The 20829-nt window shown below is 43.7% G+C and overlaps 1 protein-coding gene across 2 annotated transcripts in view; it reads right to left on the reverse strand.

Moving 5' to 3' along the window:
- The window catches only part of LOC119163963 (ras guanyl-releasing protein 3), a 182260-nt gene that overhangs the window by 32082 nt on the left and 129349 nt on the right, over nucleotides 1-20829 (reverse strand). The gene's annotated exons all lie outside the window — the stretch shown is intronic.

A 20829-nucleotide genomic window follows, 5' to 3' on the forward strand; every position in this document is an offset into this window, starting at 1 on the left:
CAAGGCTTAACGTTGCATCACTTGTGTAAAGTGGCTCGATAAGCACCTAAGGCTTGAGAATAGGCTTTGTGTGTAACAAGGCGATGGCTGTTCGGCGTAGGCGGGAGCTGCCTCTTCACGAGTGGTGATGAGAAGATGTTATTTATACATGTGCGTGATAATATATGCCCTATATATATATATGCTGTGCAAGCATAGTCAAGCGGGGTTGACTTTTAGGCGCACCCCGTGGTGACAGGGCCTCATAACTTTCTCGCCAGTGCACTTTGTCGCTGAAGTGAAACACTCGCCCTCTACTTAAGGTAACGCACGGCATTGTAGTTACGGTCATTATCATCATCACCATCATCAGCCTGACCCCGCCTACTGTTGGGCCAAGGCCTCTCCCATGTTCCACCTATCAACTTGGTCTCATGCTTGCTGCAGCCACAATATAGCCTCAAACTTCTTGGTCTCATCTGCCCGCTTTCTGTCTCACCTTCGATCGTTTGCCTTCTCTTTGAATCCACCCTGAAACTATTACTGACCAGCTTTTATCTTGCCCTTGGGTGCCAAATTCTTCGTCCATGCTCAATTCTTCTTGACCTCAACTAATATACGTCCTTCAAGACCACCTTGTTTTCTAAACCACTAAAGCAATTGGCTAATTTTTAAATCAGTGGAGACATGTGAACTGCCCTGAGCCTATAGTCGTTCATAAAAAGAAAGATTCCAGTGAGTTTTCAACGGCCCCCTTAACAGACATTTTTTGTGTATGGGATCTTGTCTGTCCAACCCATTACCTGTGCTCAAATTTAGTTTTCGTATGCTGAATATTTATTGTTACAATTATATAAAACAGTGTTCACACATTATTAATAAATTTAGTGCTTAAACCACCACGCATAAACCGTCAAGAAGAAGTAACTCTACTGAAGCAAAATCATATCAACTCCGCATGGATTCTGCACTGAAACAAAGGAACTTGTGGGACCAGCGTTGGCAAGGGAAGTTAGTTATTCATTACGTGCGCAGAAGGGTACAAATGTGGCTTAGACAGAACTGCTGCACTTCGTAAGCTCGAAACGTTTATTTCTATGTATACACTATATCCATGGTGATGAAAGTTTTCAAATTTTCGCAACACAGTTCTATTTTTTTGGATCTAGTCGATGCTACATACACCCACAAAAACTCAATAAGTACCCTTATTTGAGAGTAGAGGTTAATGGATTCAAAGGACAAATCGAATGAGACACTGTTCTATTCTATAATAGAAGTTTTCGCATATCTGCGAACCCTTAGAATGGCCCCACTACAATATGAACCAGGCGTCTCAGCTGTGTTATTTGAATACCAGATGCACCCATCAGAGGTTGGCAATGAACTAGTCTCTGTCCATGGGAAGCACTAGGTCACCGCCATAATGCAGCGTATAATGCGATTCCGCCTGGCGGGCTCTGGATACGGCTAGAACAATGTGTCGCGGACTGTTTTTGTAAGGCGCGCTTTCTCCCGTAAACGCGCATGCGTTGCTGCAGGCTGCGAAGATTGCCTCGCTGGTGCAAGATGGCGTCAGGAGAAATGTGTTCACCGCTGTTACGCCGGGGGTTCGTTTCATGAAGGTGAAAGCACTGCATGCATCACGACAACGTGATCGTGGCGAAAAAACATCGTGTAACACACAAAAAAAATCGCAATATTGCAGCAAGAGAGATTCAATGAATGCGATGGCAGTAGGGTGCGCATTTGGGCTGGTTGGTTCGTGATCTCCCGTTAAAAAAAAAACTGCGCTAAAAGACGGTACGAAAAAGGACACAGACCACGGCGCTGACTAAAAACCAAAGGTGTTTGATTCTTTTAGTCCGCATATATACATATATACTCGACCACAATCTCAAGGAATCTAAAAAGCAAGCAAAACACAAAAAAATGTGGTCAGTCTGCGCAGAGCAGATAAAAACGCTCGGTTGGGAAGAATTGTTAACTCTTTCGGAAGGAGATCGAGGGGAGGCGTACCCATGCCGTTGTAGATATTGTTACAAGAAGGAGACTGACTCGGAGGAGTAGTCACAGATGTATATACAGCCGGTTAAGCGAGCAGTGCCATCTACACAGAGATTAGCTCATGCCAGTCTATCTGCTTTGCCTTCTTCATCTCTATTCTCTGGTACGTAGCAATATGATATGCTTCAAATTAGACGCACACGTTCGCCACGTTCTTGTGACAAGAAGGTTGAATCTTGTCAACATGGCTGGCAGTCGCAGTAATTAGAGTGAACAAACAGTTGACCATCTCTCGCTTTTTTATGGACATTGTTTTCATGCTCGCGCATGCAGTCATTAGCGAACCATCCCATTGGTCCAACATAATAAAGACTTCAGAAAAAAGAAATCTTGCACACAACATTATCACAGCAATCAATAAACTTCTGCCGATGCTTCATGCTATATGTTTTCGTCTTTATCTCTCGATTTACTTGCTGACACAGGCTACCGCGCTTATTTCTGTAAAAGAACTGAACTGAAAGGAAAATCATTGAGACGTTTTTTACTGAACAAAGAAGACATATCTTCAAAGTTATTTCAGCTCTCCTTCAAAATTATTATTGAGAAAAAAAAAGCTCATGATGAAACAAGCGCAAAAATACACACACTTAGAGATGACCCAGACAAGCGCTTACTAGCAACTGAAAATTTTATTTTGAAGCGAACAATAATAAATACGTCACACGCATGTACGTCATTCCCGACTTCCCCTGTCATCATCGACAACGTGATATAACAAAATATGCACGTGCCCACAACCGGAAACAAACACGTGTCAAGAGCTAAGAAAAGAAAATGTAAAAAAAAACAAAAAACAAAAAACAAACAAAAACGTAACAAAGAGAAAAACACTGGGTTATGTGACGTCCAAAAAAGGAAATTCCGCATCTGTTAGTAGAACTGTCGCTTGGCTGACGCAACTGTCCCCTCCTTTTCTTATTCTATATGCTTCGATTATTTCTCTCGTCGTCCGCTTGTTGGGCCTGTCAATTATTCGTGTGTCGGAAAATTTCGGTTGGCAGGCGCACTCCTTGCGGTGCATCGCTAAGTGTGAGTAAGGAACACCCTTTAGTGAACTCTCATGTTCACGATGGCGCACATTTATGCACCGACCTGTCTGACCAACGTATTTCTTTCCACATGTGAAAGGAGTTCCGTATACAACATATTTCTTGCACTTAACGTACCTCCTGCCATGCTTTATGCTACACCTGTTCGATTCTCCGGTTCCTTTCTTGTTGACTAGCCTTTCTACTGCTGGACAAATCTTTGATAATTTGTTTTCAGCTGAAAAAACAACCCGCACCCACTTGCTTTACGTAAATAAAGTCACTTGGAAGTTCTCAAACTTGTGTGTATGTGTGTGTGTGTGTGTGTTCGTGTGCGTGTGCGTGTGTGCGTGCGCTTTTACTTTCTTCCAGTCTTCATCGCGCAGTTTAAACCTTTTTGGAACCGTGAACCGACCAGGCCAGCAACTTGCCGTGCTTAATATTGAGTGCTCTTCGGAGGATGTCACGGATGTGGTCGATATGAAAGCGAAGTTTGGAATGCAGCAGTTTACATTTTCTAACCGCACCGCCCCCATGTGTGTTTCCAAGAACTTGTTTGAGATGCTGTCACTGAAACGAAATGTTGGGTTGAGTCTAACCATGGGCGACGAATATCACATAACATGGTTGCGGCGAAGGTTCCAGCGAGAGTTTTAGAGTGCAACTTACGGCGCGTACACCAAAGGCGTTAGTAAGCAATTGTTTTTTTTTTTGGGGGGGGGGGGGGGGGCTTTTTTTTGGTTCGACGTGGGGCCGGGAAGGTAGATGCGGCCCAGTGACATTTATGTTTTGTATGACATGGTGTCACCTGTCCCAATAACACGGAGGCGATCACTGGCCTAATTCTCAGGGCGGCCGTATCAGCCCTCCGAAACGCACCACGAAAGCACGGACAACTTAGTGTTGTTCCTTTTGGGGCTTCAGCGAATGCTGGCTGTGGTCCAAAGAACCAGACATAGCCGAGAGTCGATAACAACACAAACATATATTCTCAAGTAAGGCAGTTGAAACAACGTACAAAAGATGCACACTTGGCAGTTATCAAGTGCAATACAGCTCATAAGGTATACATTCAAAACAATGGGTACAAATCACAACAAGCGCTACAATACAATCTCATGCATTAAATATACAACCACAAATAGGGAAAAGAATGTTCGTCAAACGAGTTCAGTCTGAAGCTTGAATGCTTCTCTTCCGGAAACATTTACTCAAATAAAACTTTTTCTTTTTGGCCCTAGCTGGTTCAGAATCATGGAAGTACTTTTACAACGCAAACACCAACAGACCCAAAATAAAATGAGTTGATAGTCGGCGCTTGTGTGTGTCGTCTCTTTGTTTGTGGTGTGTCTGTGTTTGCGCTGTAAAAGTAACTCACTCAAAGTGCAGCGCCGATTGTCCTCCCGCTGTGCCCGAGGTTTCTTTTCCAGAAAACTCTTGCGTCGTCGTTTTACCGCACTTCAATAACAAATCTAGGACATGATTCTTAAGCGAGCATGGGAATGATTGGTAGTACAGGAATTTTCACAAGCTTCGTTTTTCCGGCTCCACAAGGCCTCGAGTCTTTTTGTCGCAAGACGAAGTTCAGCAAACGTTCAGCAGTTTCCTTTCACCGACTCAACATTTTTAGGCTCACCTATTCCAGTCGCCTCACGAAGTTCACAACTATTCATTCTTTGGTTATAAACAAGCACCGAAACACAACAATAAACAAACCCGCAAGTGAGTTTGAAGCCACAAGTACGAAGACTATGCAAGTTTGTGTACTACCCATTGTTCCCATGGTGGATGAACGATAGCAACGACAGACCTGCCTCTACAAATATTATAGGAAACTATGCAGTTAACACATGACGCGAAACAATTTCCATCAATAATGGATGTGTACATCAGAACGATGAAAGGTGCTCGAGGTGTATAACGTGTCCGAACCAGTTCCTCCAAAAAACACATGGTGGCCGTCAGAAAGAACGTTCTCTGTATTACGTCTTTAATGCAAGGAGAAAGCGTTCAGTTTTCGCCTCCAACTTTGTTAGCGAATGCACAAGGCGCAAGGAGAATTTTTCGTGGGCTTATCTGGTGTATGTTTACACTGCGCCGACCTCACTCGGGTGTGCAGGTGTAACGCCACTCGCGATTAAAGTGCGTCTTACTTAACAGGCCCATGTGTGTCTATTCACGAGGCTTCCAGTATTTCAGGTGCACTTTGGCCCTTCGCAAGCCTTGACACCTTTTTGCTGTTAAATAAAGAACCAAGAGATGTATTAATAAGCGTTTAATGAGACACTCAAACTAACCAGAAGGTCACAGTGGATAGCATGTAACGGCCGGTTCATTGTCAGACTTTGTACATAAAGTGCAAGCCCGTTTTTGCTTGGCCATAGATTAAGTTCGCCCGTTCCTTGAGGCGTAGCTGTGTACGCGGTGTTGAGGACGTAAGTAAAGAAATACCGTACGCGTTTCTCGTATGACCCGAATCGCTGGGAGCAATTTGCGCTATAGTGCCTCACTGCATCATACACGAGATGCACGTGCCGAGGACATAGAAGCGCGAGAACGATTAAGCTATGGCCACGTGTGCTCGCCGAGTTTGTCTCCGAGAAAGGAAACATGCGCGTAAAGCCGCATTTTGTTGTAATAGTGCAGCTTCTGCCGAGTAGACAGCGGGCATCTTAAGCATCCACGAACTTGTGCGCCAAAGACAGTGGGAGAAACGGCTTGCCGAGAGCGGGATACAGGTTTGGCGCACTCGGACCAACCGCAGCGAGGCACTTGTACCAGTGTAGCACGGGAATAGTGGCCGCAGCTATTACAGGTCGAGTTTGTTTTCATTTACAAGCACACTAGGGCATTCGTATTGTTTCGTATGCTGTGATCGTAAGCTGTCGTCGTCGCTTGGCGTAACGACTGAAAATCCACGCTGGTGCACTCTTTTTTTATTTTTTGTTATCCGACAATGGGACAATGGGGTTATTCAACTTTGATTGATGATTGACTTGTGGGGTTTAACGTCCCAAAACCACCATGCGATTATGAGAGACGCTGTAGTGGAGGGCTCTAGAAATTTCGACAACATGGAGTTCTTTACGCTATTCGACTTTAGTGACTGCTGTTTGTTTTACTAGTTACCATGCACTGCTTTCTCAGAAACGAGACACAGCCGGTCTGCGTGCCAAAACTCCAAAAAAAAGCAATACTTCCACATCACGTACGGTACTCACAGATTAAAACGCGACATCAAAATTTTTATAACGCTGACTGATATGCGCAATTGTTCGAGATAATGATGAAGACGATGAATCAACTTTTATTGAGCTTAAACTGTCTCAGTTGTGGTGTGCGCAGGTACCAGACGGGGCGGTTGCTTAGTTATACGGGGCCCATATCTTCTCAGTATAGCCCCTCTCCGCCAGTGCAAGTTGAGTTTGTAAGGCCCTGTCATAGAATAATCATATTGTATAACCAGGTCTCAAATCACTCAAGTGGTTGGAGATTAGGGGGGGGGGGGGGGTGGCAGTGGTTCGATCTCAGTCGGAGCGGTCGCATTTCGATGCAGATGAGAGGTTAGACGTCCATGTACTGCGTGCTGCCAGTGCACGTTGAAGAACACCAGATGATTGAAGTTTATAGAGTCCTTCTCTCTGTGACGCGGTTCATAATCATGTCACGTGGTAGGGACAATATGATTATGAAGTGACACGTTATCTGATGTGCCCACGGGACAATACAGTCTCACGTGGTTACACGACATATGAGAATACTGGTGATTTTATCGGCTGGTACTAGAATTTGAACGTGTCAATGCAGCGATATTGCCACCGCGTGGCAATTACATAGCTATGAGGGCGAATAGTCCCAAATATTAGTATTCATCAAATTTAGGAGAAACGCTTAGGCTACCTGGCATAAGAGAATCACGTAGTGTCTGCGCGGAGAATATTATCGCGAATATAGGTCTTCCTAAAAAGAAGGCTAAACATAACGCCCAGAGCTTGCATCGGATGCACTCTTCCATCCGGGCAATGGTGACAAAACTCTGGCCCCGCTACCTTGTGCATATTTGAGAGGCCCGTGGGCAATCGTCCTAATGCGTCCCAATCCCTAATCGGGCCAGCATTTCCACGTGTGACAGAAGCCGGGCCTTCATGATGCGTCGCTAATGACGGGACTAGGAGTAGAAGGAGGCCGGGAGCTGGGGAAGTATATGTTGAAGGCTAGCAGTTCAATATTGGGAATGTACCGCGAACTTTGTTGACGCTTCTGCGGCGTTCACAAAACCCGTAATAGCGTTTGAAAAGATCTCATAGTCTAAATGTTCTTGGCACCCGTGCTGGTGGTATAGTGGCTCTGGTCTAGTGACATACCTGGTGGCATATAGTGATTGATCACCCGAAGGTCACGAGGGCACTTCAATGAAGGCCGAATGCTGCAGGCCAGCGCGCTTAGATTTACATACGCATGAAGGAAACCCCACGTGGCCGTGATTTCAAGAGTCCTTCGCCACAGCATCTCTCGTAATAATATCGGGGTTTAAGACGTGAAATCCCAACAATTATTATTCTTAGAAGGTCTTGGCGAGCAAAAGACGATTGGATTATGTAAACATAAGTGGCTCCTTTGCTCTACTTGGCACGGAAATTTCTGGCAAGCTCATTCTCAATGGACTCGACGACAGCTAGCTTCAGTTGCGTCTTACCCCTTTCCTGACTCTTACGAACGAGTAAAACCTGCTTTATTCGCACAAGCACTCCGTTGTCGACGGCAACGTATTCGTGCTCGAGCAAAAATCAGGTGACCTTGTTCTTCTGTCCCGAGCCTGGACATTGCTTTCCTGCTCTCAAACACTGAGACGAAGAAGTGGTGCAAGCTTGTTGGTTAACAAGCTGATGTTGCAGTCTGGATTTTTGTGTACTGAATACAGCATTTATCCTGCACGCGCCTTTCGTCGTCTTTGGCGATACAATAGTCCGGTATCTATCGTCGTGAAAGCCTATTGACTGAATATGTTTTGTTTTATTATACTTGAGCATGCATAACAATGTTGATATGCGAGGTAAACGTTTCTCACGTTTTATTTGTGAGGTAAATCAATGGCGGACAAAACAAAATGAACGGCCGACTGTTCTGCCATCCAAGAGTCATTCCACGCCAACTGTCCTAACCAGGGCGCTTGCCAAAAATCAATTTCTGTCAAATAGTTTGGGAAAATTACACGCATACAGACATCAGTACTAAAATATTTTCCCAGGATATTTTGAGCGGCAAAAGATTTTTGTGCCCGTGACCACCATTTATAATTCACCAAATTGTGGAAAACCAGGTAAGACGAAAAATTCTCTATAAACTGACCATCTCGCGCATTCTTTTAATACTTCCTTGTTTGCGTTTTTATAACAACGTTCTTGTATTATAAGACAGTTCATCATAATAGCTTGGAAATTTTCAGTCTTTAGAGCGTAAAAAAAGCAAATTGTGATGCTTTTGAGAGTATTTTTACAAAACAGGACCATCAATAGAATGCATAAATGACATCTGTAAAACTCTCCATAAAACATATATTTACAAATATTTTTATTTTGCCGGTGTGTGGCACACATACTCTAAAACAAAAATTTGAACTTGACAAAAACGCCACTTTGGTCCAAGTTGAAACGCCTGTAGCAGCCTCATTAGAGGAAAAAATCAGGAGAAAAGTGCATACGATTAAGAATCACGGCGACTTTGTTAACAGAAAGTTTAATCGAAGTCGTTTTTGTTTCAGCTGAGAAAAGCGTTTTTGAAGTTAGTCACACCATTGCATTCCTTTGCATTACTTTACGTTTCACAGTAGTGGGGCTGCGATACTTTTTTTTTTCAAGTCAGCTTATAAAGTGACGCTGTTCGTTTAGCTCATAAATTAGTGCTAGCTCAGCATAATTCATTAGTTACGCTGCATGAACTGCCCAAAAGGGAGCGCTGTGATGCCACTACATTGCTTTGGCTTTCTTCAATACAAACCAACTGAATTCGCTGCATAAAAATAGTCGTGGTGCACTTACAGCACATAGATAAAAGTTCTTATTAGTACTCTCTTTTGTATACCACATATCGAGGTGATAATAAACAAGGGTAAATATAAAACAATGTGAATTAATGTAAACACTCTGGCAGCATGTAATGCAACAGTACTGTGCGCACGCACAGTACAAATGATTTGCACATACTTTTACACGCTAGGACATTGTGGTGCAACGATGCAATTGTTCGACAAGCATAGTGTAACTCCTTACTTCAGGCGCCTGACCGAAAATCACGCTTGTGCTATGATTTCGCACATTTTGTCAGGGATGTAATTGGAGAAAGTCGCGTAACTAGTACTTCTTAGTGCGGAGCATTCGAGGCTTGTCGTCCGTCAATTTCACGCGGCGTGATCAAGCTTCCCGTAAAGAACTCAATACATGCCATAAAAAAAGCTAGCAGTGTTCAGGTCCTCGTTAAATTGAATAAACAGCCTATAAAATAATATAACTAACAAAAATAGTTAAGAATCATTCGACTTAGGACCAATAAGACGGGTAGAAAACAGGTAGCCACATCTGGCGGGGCGCCAAACAGGGCGCTACTGCCTGACTAGGCGAGCGAATGCCGCTCCCTCTGCGCCGGCGCCTCTCTGCGCGACTATAGATCTGGTGGTAAAACAACCCGATAGAGCTCGCTGCAGTCGACGCGCATCTCGACTGCCGTAACAAGTCGATACAGCGCAGCGCAAAGTATACAGCGCACACGTCGCACACCGAGTGATATGAATCTGCCTTAGATAGAACGAAGTTCTACTCGCGCCGGAGAAACCCGGCATGCGTACCTCAAACACCGGCGTCATCGACACTTTGCTAAACGGAGCAGTGGGAACTCACGAAAGAAAATTGCTGGGTGCCCGTACAACAGACTTCCTCACGTTTCAGAGTAGCAGTGGGGCTGCGATACTCTTTTTTCCCAAGTCAGCTTATAGACTGACGCTGTCCGTTTAGCTCATTAATTAGTGCTAACTCAGCATAATACATTAGTTACGCTGCATTAACTGCCCAAAAGGAAGCGCTGTGCCGCCGCTACATTGCTTTGGCTTTCTGAGCACGAGGAGTCTGAAAGCTAAAGTTCCGTAGTTTTCATACTTTTTAATTGTCCGCTTCACTGATTGCTCGTTTAGATCATCGCGTTATAATATATATATATATATATATATATATATATATATATATATATATATATATATATATATATATATATATATATATATATATATATATATATATATATATATATAACAATGAAGTGCTAACATAGGACCCGGAAGTAAAAAGTTCAAAAAAATTTTTTTTTTAAATTAACAGCGCTATAATACGTTACTGACCTTTTTATATTGTGTTATCGTCGCATGTTCACATCACTCCGACGAAGGCCGGTCCCGCGGCCGAAACGTCAGTCCTTTACAAAACAATTTTTCCGACGTGCTTAATTTTTTTGAACTATATATATATATATATATATATATATATATATATATATATATATATATATATATATATATATATATAAACGGTCTTAGTTTAAACGTTCGACATCATTATTACTGTGCCACGAATATATGTCACTTGCTGCTGAAGAAAAAACGTGACACCTCTTTAAGGTATGACGCAGTCTTAATTAATCATTTCGCGGCTTTATGACTTAAAACCACGTTAATTATGAGACACACCGTAGTGGGGGACTCCGGTTACATTGGTCGCTTGAGTTATGTGACATGCACCTACGTCTGAGCACACGCGTTGTATGTCGCGCTGTTATAAATGCGGCTGCCGGGGACGGGACTCCAACCCGTGCCTTCGAGCTTTATCGAGCATGCGTATCCTTCAATATCATAGTGTTGGACAACCTTCGAACATATGGAGATGCTGACTGATCGCCTGCTCCGCTTCCTCTGTAGTAATAAAAAAAGTGCAGAAGTGATCGCAAGTGGCCACTAAGGTGAAGTGCTGGACGAGTTCGTATACGAACAACTTGTATGATGACCAACGAACTGGACGTACTGACTGGAAATAACAAATAGGCAGGACAATGCTGCACTACCAGCTGGCTTCATCATTCGCCAAGACCCCGAAGGTTCTCGCCAGAAGCACGCGTCAAAACAAGCCGGCATCATGTATAGCCTACATCACTTTTTATGTCACGCTATTGCTTATAAACTTCCACACATGAGCACTACAGGTTGAGAGACAGTGATCCGTTGGCTTGCCGTCTTTTCGAGCATTTTTCATCGTGTTGCTACAATTTGACGGTTGCTACAGTTCTCATTACTTTGAGTGTTGTTTAGGCGTGATTAGGCTTACTCGTGGATCACGATATATGTCGTGCGTCTCGTTAGCCAGACCTTGTCTCCGTCAATACTCGTTTGGAAAAGCAGGCGTGATTAATGCATACTAGTAAATTAATTGCGATATATATCGAGCGTCTAGTTAAGCAGTCTTTCTTTTGGCGAAGAGTCATTTGACAAAGCAGGCAGCATTTCAAGGTTTCGAGGTGCAAGACGAATGGAATGGCTTGCTTTTGTGCTGCGTAGTAACAATACTTTCGCACGTTGTACACTTTTCCGCACGAGGCGAGTGCATGCACAGCGACCCTTTATGCTATATACCATAACACTCGAAGAAGAAAAAAAAGAGGAGCGATTTCACTCTTCTTTTGAGAGTCTTGTCCTGCCACGCGTATGACTATAGGCATGCAAGCTCTTTTGTGGGGGTCACTATACTCTTCTCGGAGACTCGTGTGACCCACACGGAACTTACTGTGTCTCTTTAAAGACATTAATATTAGTGGCAAGCCAGAACTCCCAGAAGAAAACGAAACATTACTCTTCTTTTTTTTCTTCCTGAGAGTGCAGTTATCTTTTCGAACATTGCTTCTTTTTTATGCATTATTTTTATTTCGTGTTGCATTGTATTTGCGTGTAAATATTTTATTTTTATTTGTTTTCTCTCTTGTTGTAACGCCCCTCCTGCTTGGGCGAAAGCATTGGCCTGCAGTATTTCTAAATAAATAAAATAAAATCTATCCCCTTACTTACCCCTTTCTCTTTTTAAATCCACTTTACAGTCCAACCTATGGTCCTTTCACCTTCTTGTTGTGGTGCAAAACAGTGTTTTGTTAAATCCCGCAATAACCCGCACGTCTTTAGCTCAAGATTCATATGCCATATAAGTCTACTGGAATACCTGGTAGTGACCAGTGGTGCACTTTGACGATTACTGACACGTTCGCTCGACGTGGATGTCACATTAAGAATTGGAAAAAGTTAGTCTTTGAGTAACGCGCGAATGGGCATTTTTTAGGTCGCGCGAACTAACGCCATATTGCTGGGTCATGGTTTTGAGGCCACAAAAACCAAAGGCTCGATACGCAAGTCATTGCGCTTCGGTATCACGAAGACTTAAAAAAAAAAAGATGTTTTCCCTCAGTTCACGTTTCTGTCGACCAAGAAATGTTACCATGCTGATCCGCGGAAATTTTGCATACTGTAACCATGGGCTAAAATACTATTTTCCCCCGAGCATGCAGTGTTATTGTACCCACTGGACCTCGTGTGTGTACCTAGCTCGGTCTGACCTATACACCAAAGTGTCGTCATTTCGCATTTCACATGAACAACAATAATGTCCGAAAGAACCGAATGCCAAACGATTGAAGTATCAGAAAAACTACAAAAATCTGTTACGTAAATACATTTCGATTATATTGACGAATGCGCAAATTCTGTACTTATTTTGCACAAGAGCAGTGTCAAAGCCGCAGTTTTCGTCATATTGTGACTTCTGTATACGACATATAGACTATTGTGTTCAATTAGCCCGAAACTTGCTCTACAGATCTCCTTTGGTATACGTACCGCCAGCAGTATACCACGACCACACGCATGGGACGACACAGTTATTTCGCGGGTGAACTGGCTGGTATCTGGCAGTCCGTCCATCAAGATTTTGTTAACGAGCCTGCATATACCAAACGCTGCTGGAAGCTCAACCATGTTTGAGTTTTTTTTTAATAAAGTTAAAACGAAACTGCAGTGCCGAGTGCTGAATCCACATGTGGAAAAAACAAAAAAAAAACTGTGGTTATATAATTGATGAAGATAGCCACACGGACGGCTCCGCATCATGTCAGATGTTCTAGAAGGTCGTTTTCGATATCCTGCGTGTACCATTCCACGGATTCACAACGAATATGCATGAGAAATGAAAAAAAAGTTTTCTATTACAAGAAACACAGCGAAATGTTTCGGGATGCTACAGAAGTAGCTCATGTTTCAAGTGTGACAAAATTATACTCGTATTAATGCAGTGGTTAATTGGTTTTTCCATAAATGAACAAAAAGTAGGAAACAAATGCAGTGCATGAAACATTTGAGAAAATAGGAAAAACGTGCTCCTGTTCATGCATTTTTACATTGTTTTTTTTTTGCGTTCGAGAACAACACTAAAATATAACAATTATGCAGGCACGGTCTCCATTCAAAATCACCTATGGAGTACTTGAACTTAGATTTTTTTCTGAAACATATAAACTCTTTGATATTGACATGTTTCCTTTCCGCGGGATTTCATGGACACATTTTAATAAGGATATCTGGGGTGTTACGCCCGAAAATGACAATATAATTATGAGGGTTGCCGTGCATAGTAGTGGGCTCCAGAAATTTCGACCACGTGGTGTTTTTTAACGGGCACTGACGTCGCACAGTCACACGGACCTCTACCACGTCGCATCTATCAAAATAAGACCGCACAGCAAGAATCGAACACGGTCTATATGGACACGTTTCACCCATGCGTGCTTCGCTTCCGCCACACTCCGAATCGACGAGGCCAGATGTGGCCAAATTATCGAAAGTCTGAAGCCGTTCAACGATGCATATGCTAGGTGGAACCAGGAAAACCGTCCAAACAGTCCAACCTTCTTAATTAACGAGGGTCGTAACAAAGAGCTTTTAGAGTGAACGCTTATTCACACACCACCCGCATATCTTGCGTGCCATTTTCGACGGCGAATTTTGTTGCGACCGCGTTAATCTCACCGGAACACTGAAGTGTGCGAGTTGTGTTGATGCGCACCCATGCGGGTTTTAATTCTCGATCGACGTCGGTAACTTGTATACGGGTCATCCCGTGAATTGCGATAAAAAGCTCCAAGAACTCCTTTTTCGAAAACGTATAATTTTTCTCTCTGTTTATAAAGAGTGATGGCTGGAATGAAAAGTGAAGTTGGTTTATTTAACGCAAAGCTTTCTTCTGCTGGAAGGATTAATTTAACGGTAAATCTATTTTAGGAAAGTGTTGGCACCTCGCCAGGATAATTTCGAACCTTCATTTCATCGTTAGGTTGCGCCGTTCTTAATAAAGCTCGCACAAGCGTTGGTTCTGCACGAACTATTTACTCTAAGATAGCCCGAAGGTTGCACAACGGCCTTCATTTCGTTCCCTATGAAATGACATGCTTCAGGTGTGTTATAAAGTACCAAAAGAAACAGCTGCACTATCAGCCGGCACATGGCTTCAAGGAAATACATTTAGAGAAATTACGAATGAATAAGCATATACTCACAGTGCGTCGTTCTTGAAGAACCAGGCAGTTAGTGAGGCCTTTCTGTTATAGAAACGAGCCTTTTATTATAATTACTTCTGTTTCTCGATTAAAATTTCCTCGCGACTTCCATTACCAAGTCAAGCGTAGTCGAATGTGGACGCAAACTTACAATGACATGCTTTATGCTAGCTCGCCTGCACAGTTTACGGACAGTCTTATTAATACGATGGAATCTGAGTAATTTTCGTTCGCACTTTTTAATTGAGCGATTGCGGAGATGGAGCGCTGCCGTGGAATCGCTCTCCGAATGCGCGCTTCTGAGTTGGGGCAAACGCCGCTAGTTTTGCGCCGTCCCGACCTCCAACCAGTTTTTTTTCCCCCAAAGTCTTCTTCCTTTATTTCCTTCTTCCTCGCCATCTAGCTGTTGTTGGGAAAGGAGGCTCCAACTGTTGCTTCGAGAAAGGTAGCGTAGATGGCGTCACTGCGCAAGAAAATTTTGGATTTCCCTTATGCGATTAATCCATGACTCGTTTCACCATTTATTTGCAGGCTGAGAAAACAGGTGTCGCTAGCGGTCGATGTTCACTCTTCGTAGATGGATCGTCAAATAAATGGCCCCCAGATGTCTCTTGCGTGCTCTGTGGAATCGAGTACGCCCGCTCAAGGCGCGAAATTCAGAGAGGCATACCCACCCTTCCATTAGTTAATACTTATTTAGAAAAAACAAGTACAGTATACCTGACAAATTTTCATCACGTCCTAACCAGCCCATAAAATACATAAAAAATTATATGTAAAAAGAAACCTTCAAGACGTCGTTTTTTTTTTATTGCGATTCATAACTAGAGTAAATTACTACAGAATGGCAGTGTTATCTCAACACCACTTTGTTTACATCTGTGTGCACAGAAACTAAATAAAATTGACTTGACTTCCCTAGTGACGCCAACGCATTAACACGAATGTTATGAAGTAAGCATCAACAAGGGATGTCGCTTGAGTTCGCGTTTCGACAAACTCAAAATCAAGGCAGTGCCAGCTGCCCTGATGACTCAATGTCATGTCCTCTACCTTATAATGTATATATGCCAATCCTCTATCAGCATGGGTTAAATAAGTGTAAAGTGGCTAAACGTAGACACAAACGCAATCGTTGAAATAACCGCAAAATCTAAGATGAGAAAATTGAATGGTGTAATTCATCCAAGGTGCCTTCCGATTTTCAAAACGTGTTTTTTCTACTATAGCACGCTTGTCCAGAGGCATGAAGCCCTTGTCGCGCACTGCAGAAAGTGAAGGAGAAGAAGATGTCGGAGAGTGCAGAATGTAAGTTTTACGTAAGCTTACAATTCCTAAACATCGTTCTCATCTTCTCGTAGCCTACATAACCATATTCTTGGCGAATCACCAGACTTGGTATCCATGGCGCCAATTATGTTAAGTAATAACCAAACAAGAATTGTATGATTCATTCTGTAGTTAATCTTAGTAGTGCTTCTTGACTACTACTCACAGCTGACTAAACAATTCAATCATGCCTCTTATAAGAAATGGATGCAAAATACTCAATAATCGAGGGCTATGCGGTGCGTTACAATGCTTCACCCGCATTGTCGCGCAGGCAGTCGAGTATTGAATCAATCGGTGTAATCGGCTAAACTGCAGCCCGGAAGGAGAGTTCTGCTGTCGTATTCGTGAACAGTTCATTCCGTCAAAAAAAAAAAAAAAAACTAGTTAGGACATTAGCGCCTACTTTGTTCCCCGTAAGAATGCATATCGATTCTATATAAATGAACTCGATTAAGCTATAATAATAATATCTGGCATTTAGTTTCGCGAAACCAGTCGTGCTTTGTTTTATCCTTGATCGTGGACGAAAGTCGTCGGAATGTAGATGCACTTACAGTAACCATAGGTGTACCACCAAGTGCCAACCTCGGTGCATCCGGTGCTATAGCTACCAAGCACCAGTGTATTGTACATTGTGCCAGCTCTGTTCGTTTATTAATGTACAGTTCAAGGACTAGTTCTGTAGGGGCACGTTTTAATTTCGTGTGATCCTGATTCTAATATCGAAAGGATCAATATTTTTTTTTATATTTCAAGATTGTTTGAATTCATATCGGCAATCACCTTTGTTATGCCCTTTGCGCAACTCTTATTATGAGACTTCCGTACTGACTTGTTACCCCTTTATGCGTAGCATCATCAGGTCAGAGCACGGAGGATATCCAAGTGAGTCGCAGCCTGTCCTTCGTCGTCGCCGTCGGCGCACTGGTCGCCTTAGCCGTCCTCATCCTGGTCGCCATGGCCGTCGTGCAAGCCTTCGCTAGGCGAGGCACTAGCCAAGACAAGGCGACATCAGGTAAACCTTATTCGCTGCATCTGCTCTTAAGGCGACTCAATTAATTGACTCGTTTTGGAATGGCCATGAGTGAAACGAGGCACTCACTAAGCATGGCATACAAGAACCGATGTCCGCTCTTTCGGGCTACTAGATAACCAACGGCGCGTCAATACACAACAGACGGCCGGCGCCCGTGAAATTGTCTTGACATCAATCAATCAATCAATCAATCAATCAATCAATCAATCAATCAATCAATCAATCAATAAACATATTAATTAATTTGTATGCGTAACAAATGGAAAGCAGCGAATATTGCTAATACAGCGAGGCGTAACTAACAGCGCAACATGGCTCAGTCATCATGCCTCGACGCCTTACGTGATTCCACGCTTCTGGCACGCAACATCACACGCATATTAACGAGCCTCTTAACAAGAGTGAAGCTTAAGCAAGTTAGTCCTACTCCGTGATGAAACGGCAACGTGACGACACGTTGACAGAAAAATAAGGCCCTCGGAACACGCACTCTGTTTAGTGTGCCTTCTTTTCCCGTACGTGTGCAGTTGGGCTGCCGCTTCTTTATTAAGAAAACTCTTTTTGTGAAACGCCATTCGTGTCAAACCTCTTCCCCGAAACTTCAAACCAATGCCATGACTCTGTTGCTGAACGCCTGCTGGTCACGCAGAAGGTCTGGTTTTGATTACCGTGCACTCATACTAAAGTTATATTTTATCCTTTATGTTTTGGTGTTTATTTATTTGTACGTATTCCAAGTTTTCCCTCCTGGACAACGCTAATTTTTTCCTCACTACCAAGGACATCGACAACAGTGCTTACGCCGCAATTTCTTGGACATGGGCTCTTTAATGCTATCACGCTGAGAAGATCAGTTCCGCACAAGTGAATGAGTGTTAGGTGTTAAGCCACTATAAATAATTTCTGATTATTAAAGTCTTTAATATTGACCAAGGTGTAGACCAAAAATATACCCATAGACGTTCATTGATTGTAGGGAAAGAGTTGACAAAATTGGAAAGGGTGTTTCAGTTGGGCACTGAGGGAAATAATAAGAAGGACCAAACTGAGGTGATTCTCCCAATTGCTTTGGGAGACTTTTTTTTATTTGGCACCAGCAGTTCCAAGCCGGAAACGTGGCCTGTAGAAAAAAGTATTTCCGCTCCACCCTAAGGCTGTGCTTTTTTATTTTTCTGCTTTTACTACTACTTCTTCCCTGCATGCGCATGTTCAGCTAACTACCGTAAGCGTGTTCCAGCTTCTCTAACGTCGTCGGCTGTTTGTTGGGCTAACTGTTCCCGTATTGATTTCCAGTTGACCGGTCGCCACTGGCTAGTAGAAAGCTTCACCCGTTGTTTGTGGTGTATGCCGGTTTATGATAGGCCATGACGACATAACACGCGACACGCTCACAGGCCAAGATACTCAGATGCTTCGCCCCTAAAATGCTGGTGCAGAGAACTCTATTGAGGGGATGGATCCGCTCCTAGATTACTACAAGCTTAGCCCATCCCCAGTTTTACGTAAACCTGCTTTTTTTTGGTGGACGGTGATGACATGACACATGGTGACAGCATAACAGGTTTCAAGCCTCTCCCAAAAAATGCACTTACTGAACTGCAGTTAAATTGCCTGTGGTAGCAGGACAGTCGCGAGACGATTGTTTGTTATATGGTTTACACTAGACCATTCTGAACGATATCCCAATAAGTGATGTAAAATAGGACATTTCCACGAAAGGATTTCATGTGCTTTGGTTTCTTTGTCAGGTAACAAGACTCAGAGCGCCACGGCCTTCTTCACTGGATCAGCTAACCGATCTCGCGTTGCACCGAGGCACATGCATCATTCTCGACACGGCGACAGACGGAAATAGGTTTTAGAAAGGATGAACGTCGCACAATACTTTCCGAATCAAAGCACAGTAAATAATAATTGCGCTGCACGCCTTGTGTGTGATTCCTACCTTAGTCATAGTGCATCAAGTCTGTTTGAACAATGACACGCACGATAAAAAGTTACAACCACTTCGGCCCGGCGAAAACCGTCGGACAGATGGGGTGTCACCCCTTTGGTCAGTAAATTTCTTTCTGCGTTTATTTACTTATTGGCTCATACCTCTGGTCTTATACTTCCGTGACGACAACAACAATCCTTTCTACTACTACTACTACTACTACTATTAGTACAACTACTACAGCTATGACGGCAATGACGACGGCACAGGGCAGTGCCTTCAGTTTTCTTGAGAACGAAAATGGTGTACATCAAGACGGACAGAAGCGGCAATGAAAAGGATGCGATGTCGAATCTCAGCTCTTAACCTATGCATGCACCAAGCTGGTCTGGTGACCTCTCCTTCACCCTACATTCGCAATGACGTATACACAGAATGTAGCACTTCTTACTGGACTGGTGACATTTTCCCAAAGCCAGTAAATGATCCATTGAAGTCAAAATGTAAGTACTTGGTTGACCAGTTACTTCCACTCTACTGTTGACTGCTGGGGCTTCTCTGCTGAAACACTTGGACGGGAATATATGCAGAGCCGTAGAGAAACTTATGTGTGAATCACGTCGATTTATGCGACACAACCGCAAATAGTCCCTAAACTATGTACACCTAGCGCATTAATTTTTAATTACAATAAGAATTACATTGACACTCACGGCTCGTTCTTGCTGTGGTCGTCACCGTCATGTTCAGAATATAAGCATATGTGTGTATATATTAGAAAAATGGCGCAGATGAAAATAAATCAGAAACAAAAATGCTGAGGCAGCCAGCCGCGGATTCAAACAAGCACCTCCTCTTTCCGCTGCGCTCTTCGTTATATCACTGAGCCACGAGCCATGCAAGCAACGAATGTTATAAGGGCGAGCTACTTATATGCACCATTTACCGTTGGCGATGCCCACATCTCAATAGAGCTTGACCGTGTATCACGCAATTTCCTGCATTTTCTTTCTATTTGAAAACTGCCCTTGAAAGGCGCTAGAAAAAGAAGCCGCTTTCCGTACCTCCTCGTGAAGTAAAAAAAAACAAAAACAAAAACACCACGCACATCTTTCGTCATATGGCACCATGTGGCCGAAGACGCAGAGCGGTCATTCCTTGCACCGCAGTTTAAAAGGAAAAAAATATTTAGGAGCATCAACTTATACGTTGTCGATACTTGCAGCGCGTTGCTGAAACACAAAAGCGTAACAAATGAGATTGTTGTTAGTTGGGGGTGTGGAGGTTGTGGGGGTGCTGACACTTCCTGTAAAGTTGTTTGCGCTGCGTGACGCACGTGTCTTGCCCAAAAGCCGCATTTCGAGTTACAACTATCAACTAGGTGGCGTTGTGTTCACGAGCAGTGATCGCCACTATCATCATCATGGTTGGTAGAGTGGTAGCGCCGGCGGTGACCCAGGGGCGGTGCCAGGATGTTTTTACGGGGGGGGGGGGGGCAACCACGAAAAGTGAGTTACTCCGGGGGGGGGGGCAAGCTAGCTCTGCTCCTACTAGGTTTTCAATATATGCTTCCGGGCATTTATTTGGGTGGGCATAGGGGGGGGCAGGCGAGAATTTTGGGATGGCTCCAGCCCACCCTTGCCCCCCCCCCCCCCCTGGCGCCGCCCCTGCGGTGACCCCTGGCGGAAGGCAAGCCTTGGTGGCGAACGAGAGTTGAGCGAGTCTCTTCTGCGCGTGGCAGTTGCCGCGAACGGTTGTCTCTAGCGTGGGACCCCGGTGCGTGGCACCACGGGCTGCGCGTCGGGGGCTCTCGTGGTAAG

This window comes from Rhipicephalus microplus, chromosome 8 (assembly GCF_043290135.1).
Source record: "Rhipicephalus microplus isolate Deutch F79 chromosome 8, USDA_Rmic, whole genome shotgun sequence".
Taxonomy (NCBI): domain Eukaryota; kingdom Metazoa; phylum Arthropoda; class Arachnida; order Ixodida; family Ixodidae; genus Rhipicephalus; species Rhipicephalus microplus.